Genomic DNA, 6,941 nt, shown 5'->3' on the forward strand with positions numbered 1-6,941 from the left:
AGCCCAAAAGTACAAAAAAAAAAAGTATAATTTTTACATTCCAAATGTATCACAATAAATATAATAATAAAGGTTAAATAAATATATATTTTCAAAATTCATTTGCATATACCAATGGAGAAGAAACAATATGAATATATGAGTAACCGGAACCTCTCTACATTAACTGCTATTATAGGCATATGAATGTAATTTAATAATAATGTGTTAAATGATGTGACAAAATTAGCCATTCAGCATCTCATCTGGGCTGTCCTGAGACTGTCCCCATGGCGCACACCCATTCTTCTACCATGTGAATCAGATCGTGTCTTTTGAAGGCTAAACTGCAAACTCTTCTTAGTGTGATCAAAGTCATATAAAAGATTATTTTTAGGTTGTTTCCAGGTTCTGGCTATGACAAACAATGTTGCTATGAACATAGTTGAACACACGTCCTTGTGGCACAATGGAGCATCCTTTGGATATATAACCAAAAGTGGTATTACTAGGTCTTGAGGAAAGTTGTTTCCAAATTTTCTGAGAAATCACTACACTGACATCCAAAGGGGCTGTACCAGCCTCCACTCCCACCAGCAATGCAGAAGTGTTCTCTTTTCCCCACAACCTCTCCAGCATAAGTTGTCATCAGTGTTTTTGATTTTGACCATTCTTACAGGTGTAAGATGGAATCTCAGAATTGTTTTGATTTGCATTTTTCTGAACTAAAGATGTACTCACTCATAAGTGGTTTCTAAGCATAAAACAAACAAAATCACAATCCCAGAGAACTTAGACAACAATGAGAACACTAAGAGAGATTTACATAGATCTAACCTACATGGGAAGTAGAAAAAGACAAGATCTCCTGAGTAAATTGGGGGCATGGGGACCTTGGGGAGAGGGTTGAAGAGGGGAGGGGAGAGGCAGGGAGGGGAGCAGAGTGAAATGTAGAGCTCAATAAAAATCAATTAAAAAAAGACTTAAATAAATTTTAAGTCAACATTCAAAAAATATTTTATGTGACTTTTAATACCCGATATGATGTGATTCCAACTTTTCTATCTAATTCTATTCTTTTCCACTCTCTTCCCCACTTCTGTCTCTCAGATATTTTCTGTCTGACCTTAGAAGAATAATTTGAGCTCATTTCACTCTCAAAAATTTGTAAAAACGTTTTAGTTTAGAAATTGCCTTGTTACTATCTTTTCGTTGTTTACTTTTAACATTGTCTATCTAAGAACCAATCCCATTCCAGTTCCTAGATGCTGCTGTATTGCCAGTACATCGCCCACAGCTGTTTTCATGGATGCTCTTGTAGTTGGCCTTCCTTACACTCTATCCCTCACCTTCCTATGCCATGTAACTTCAGAGATCATGTATATAGGCTGTATTTTTACCAGTGTGACCCAGCTTTGGCTATTAAGAGATTCCCACAACACTTTATCTAACTACCCAGTAAATCTCCCAGAAATCAGTAAGTTGTTTTTAAGGCTGCTTTAATGTGTACCATGGTTTAACCACATTCCTTCGTTTGTCAGTTATGTAAAATTACAAAGATTTTTTTTTTTTGAATTGCTACTGGTAATTTTTATTCAATTTTGTTTTTTTTTTATTCTTTTTTACTTAAAATTTCCAACTGCTCCCCGTTTCCCATTTCCCTCCCCCTCCTCCCACATATTGCCCCCTCCCCCTGCTCCCCTCCCCCATCCCCACTCCACTTCTCCTCCCCCTAGTCCACTCCCCCTCCCTCTCGATACTGAAGAGCAGTCCAAATTCCCTGCTCTACATGAAGACCAAGGTCCTCCCACTTCTATCTAGGTCCAGGAAGGTGAGCATCCAAACAGGCTACGCTCCCACAAAGCCAGTTCATGTATTAGGATAGAAACCTAGTGCCATTGTCCTTGGCTTCTCATCAGCCTTCATTGTCCGCCTTGTTCAGAGAGTCCAGTTTCAACCCATGCTTATTCAGTCCCAGTCCAGCTGGCCTTGGAGAGCTCCCAATAGATCAGTTCCACTGTCACAGTGGGTGGGTGCACCCCTCGTGGTCCTGATTTCCTTGCTCATGTTCTCCCTCCTTCTGCTCCTCATTTGGACCTTAAGAGCTCAGACGGTTGATCCAAATTGGGTCTCTGTCACTCTCTGGATCCATCGCCAGATGAAAGTTCCTGTGCCATTCTCCTTGGCCTCTCGTCAGCTCTCATTGTCCACCACATTAAGAGAGTCCGGTTTTATCCGATGTTTTTTTCAGTAGCAGTCCAGCTGGCCTTGGTGAGCTCCCAATAGATCGGCCCCCCTGTCTCAGTGGTTGGGTGCACCCCTCATGGTCCTGACTTCCTTGTTCATGTTCTCTCTCCTTCTGCTCCTCATTATAACCTTGGGGGAGCTCAGTCCGGTGCTCCAGTGTGGGTCTCTGTCTCTATCTCCATCCATCGCTAGATGAAGGTTCTATGGCGATATGCAAGAAATTCATCAGTATGATTATAGGATAGGTTCATTTCAGGTTCCCTATCCTCAGGTGCCCCAATGAACTAACTGGGGACATTGCCCTGGGCTTCTGGTAGCCATTCCAGGTTCAAGTCTCTTGCCAACCCTTAGGTGGCTCCCTTACACCTGTCAGAATGGCTAAAATCAAAAACACCAAGGATAGCCTTTGCTGGAGAGGTTGTGGAGAAAGGGGTACCCTCATCCATTGCTGGTGGGACTGCAAACTTGTGCAACCACTTTGGAAATCAGTGTGGCGGTTTCTCAGAAAAATTGGGATCAACCTACCCCTGGACCCAGCAATAGCACTCTTGAGAATATACCCAAGAGATGCCCTAGCATATGACAAAAGCATTTGTCCAACTATGTTCATAGCAGCATTATTTGTAATAGCCAGAACCTGGAAGCAACCTAGATGCCCTTCAATAGAAGAATGGATGAAGAAAGTGTGGAATATATATACATTAGAATACTACTCTGCAGTAAAAAACAATGACTTCTCGAATTTTGCATGCAAATGGATGGAAATAGAAAATACGATCCTGAGTGAGGTAACCCAGACCCAAAAAGAAGAACATGGGATGTACTCACTCATAATTGGTTTCTAGCCATGGATAGGGGCCACTGAGTCTATAATTTGTGATCCTAAAGAAGCTAAACAAGAGGGTAAACCCAAGGAAAAACATATAGATATCCTCCCAGCTATGGGAAATAGACAAGATTGATGGGCAAAAAATGGGAATCTTGGGGGGTGGGGTGGGATGGGGATGAGGGGAGATGGGGAGAGAAAAGTGTGAAGGAGAGGATGAGGGGAACTGGGGGAATCGGGGTGATTGGGGGTAAAGGAAGGTTGGATGGGGGAGCAGGGAAACTCATACCTTAATTACAAAGATTTTTGTGGAACAGTTTGAATTTTATTTTAAAATAATTACAAATTTGATTACATAAAATAGGAAGAAAAGTAGATTCTATCTCTGACAGTTAAGAGAGATCATGCTATATTTATCAAAATCTGGTAGCTTGGTTTGATGAGTCCTGTGAATACAGGTTCCAGTTCCACTGGCTAAGACATGTCACAATGGTATAGGTACAAGTGGAGAAAGACCGTAGACTGGAGTCAGCTGCTTCCACTGGAGCCAGTTCTGTTCCTTCAGGAATGGAAATTTCTTTTCCTAGTGATGTTGACAGAACCAATAAGCAAACAGATGCCACATGTTCTTTTTCCTTCTACAGCCTCACTTATTATGTGAATCTAAAAGATAAATATCAGTAAAAATTGTGACTTGGTGCTCTAGAATAGTCTCCAATTCAAGAATATTTTAACTTATTTTTCTTAAGAAACCATCATGACCTTAATACATTAAAAAGTGTTTTTAATTTAAATTTGATGTAATATAATATTAATTTTTTCCCCTTTGCCTTTGTGTGTGTGTGTTTGTGTGTGTGCCTTTCAATACCTTTCATGTGGTCATTCTTTTCTTAGTTTTCAATATGTAACCCAGGCTGATTTATCTCTCAGTTTCCCTTCTGCCTCAGCCTCCCAAGCATTGAAATTATTTTCTTTTTTAAAGTTCTTCTACTGTTCACTATTTTTCTTTCTACCATATCACGAATAATTCTGTTTATCATTACTATTTACAGATATATGTAGAGTATGAATTTTCAAATATATAAAATCATATATACATATGAATATGAATATATATATATATAATATGGGAGGAGCTTGTACGCAGAGAGGGAAGGATAAAATGAATAATCTTGTACAAAATTCTCAAACATTTAAGTTAAAAACCATTAGAGGTTTGGGTGTGTATGTGTGTGTGATGCATGTGTTAGTGTGAATTTGTATATTTTCAGCCCCAATCTTCTGATTCATGGCTTCTCTTTTCAGTATTACATGCATACACCTATATTCTTAAATACAACCTGTTCAGTCTGGATAATATTGCTTGTATGTGGGTTTTCAGTACTGACAATTTGGCAGTGGAAAATTAATTAGTGTACTTTTCACTGGGAAAGAAATCTCCTTCTTCCAGTTTTCCTCGGTTGCCTACAGTCCTTTGTGTAGGGTTGCAGTCTCACAGACTTCTTCTTGTCCAGTTTGGCTTGTCCATTGTTGTTACCTCTGCTCATTCTTTTTCACATTTGGCCATTCTGGTGAGACATGTGTATCATTTCTGACAATCCTGGAAGCTCAACCTAACATCCAACTCCCTGATCCTTAGCCCTTAGAAATTTTTTGTCCCTCTCTCTACAATGTTCTGAGCCTTGGGTGTGGGAAAACTTTGTAGATGTATCTGTTGAGATTGGATGCCACTACTATTCATTTCGATTCACTGATTCACATGTATTATGGACCAATTTTTAGACATTGTTGTTAAATATTATGCTGGTTTAGTAAATAAGGGGTTGTAGTTTCTCCCCTAATAATCATAATCTCATTAACACTGAGTTGTTGTTTCGGTTTCCCTTACCAGCGTGGTATTATACTTGTTAACCAGTCTTAAGTTGATCACCACCAAGGTATGCCATTAAAATCTTAGACAGCTATTTTATCAAATTTTTATTTTAGTTAGCCAGTTACGAAGAATTATTTCTCCATTCATAATAACCATAGGCCATGATTTCTATGTGTTTTCCTTTTAATTTAAATATTATTTAAAATTTGTTTTTAAAATTATACACATCGGTTAACCTACCAGTGGAGGCTTGACTTTGGTGTCATTGTTACAATGAGAGATTAGACACTGGGTGTGGTTGTTGGAAACCTCTGGAAGTATAATATATACATTAATCAATAATCTATCTTTCTGGCTCACTTATTAAAATATTTAAAAAACATTTTCATCAATGTTTATACTTGCCATATCTTACAGATCTTTAGATTTTTAGCTGTAATCCTAAATACACCATACTCATTAAAACAGATAGGTTTTTTACCTTACAAACAATACATGAATACATGAAAAGTAGCTTGAAAGCATTTTTGCACCCTGTCTTTGTTGTTGTTATATATTTGGAAAGAGACAGCCTGACCACCACAACTGTTAAAAGAAAATCATTTAACTGGTGTCTTGCTAGTATTTCAAAGGGCTTAAGCCATCATCATCATTCCAGGAAGTATGATGGCAGTCAGGGCAGGCAAGATGCTGGGGCAATAGTTGAGAGCTATATCTTATTCTATAAGGAGAGAGAGAGAGAGAGAGAGAGAGAGAGAGAGAGAGAGACAGAGACAGAGACAGAGACAGAGACAAAAAGAGAGGCAGAGATAGATAGAGGGAAACAGACAGACAGACAGATAGATACCTCCCAAGAACTTTATCAATTTAATCTTTTGATTCAAATATAAAATATATAATCAGGGGTTATTATTTTGTTCAAGGTCATGTTCTTTATGAAGGGATGGAATTCATATTCAAAAGTTCATTCTGGAGTGTGTTTCCTTTCCATTTAATGCCCTGTGACTCTTAAGACTATCATCAATGTGGACTAAGGGGAAGTGCAGCTCATCACTAGAGTGCTTGTCTGTATTCTATCTTCAGCATTGAAAATAAATTAATAAACAATAATTAAAGGAGCAAAGAAGATTAAATATATAAATATCAACACTAACTTAATTTTACTCATTTTTTTTTCTGAATAGAAAGGTTCACTACATTTTGAGTAAGTCACAGTATGGCACTATATTTTAGGTAAAGTCTATTTATTTTTAAAAAGAAAATGAATAAATTTAACCCTTGGAAGAGCAATTCAATGATAAGCAGCAGGTCATATATCAAGGGTACATGTCCACTAATACCATAAAAGAATTCAAGAGTGATATAATTACACAGTTTATTAGCTTGCCAGAATGGTTTCAGAAACTGTCTTTTGTTTTGTTTTGCTTTTTATTTTTTTACAGAAAAACTCTCCATTTGTTAGAACATCTGATTTTGTGTTAGAACATCTGTCCATGTTTTAGAATGTCTGTTCATATGTTACAACATCTATCCATTCATTACAACATCTGCCCATATGTTTGGACATCTTTTCATATGTTAATCTTTCCACATGTTAGAATATCTGTCTATTGTTAGAACATCTGTGTATGTGCTAGAACATTTGTCCATATGTTACAATATTTGTTTCTGTGTTAGTATCCAGTGAAAATTATTGATCAAGAATTCTAGAGCATAGTAAAAGTAAAAAAACTATAAGATATTAACAGCTTCACACTCATTTATGATGACTTTTTTCTTATTGCTTAAACTGACTATAGTGATTTTACATGACCTTCACGTGTAACAAATGAGCACCCAGTGCTTTGTGCAGGCCTGACATGCTTTCATATTTATATACAAACTTATGATTACTTTGCAATAATATACATACAATTATAATTGCTCTCATAATAAATAAGTGAACAACAGGTTATCCTCCAATCCATTGCCTCTTCATCATTATTACTTTATGGAATAAAGCATTTTCTAGAAAGA

This window comes from Chionomys nivalis, chromosome 16 (genome assembly GCF_950005125.1).
Source record: "Chionomys nivalis chromosome 16, mChiNiv1.1, whole genome shotgun sequence".
In the NCBI taxonomy this organism is placed as follows: domain Eukaryota; kingdom Metazoa; phylum Chordata; class Mammalia; order Rodentia; family Cricetidae; genus Chionomys; species Chionomys nivalis.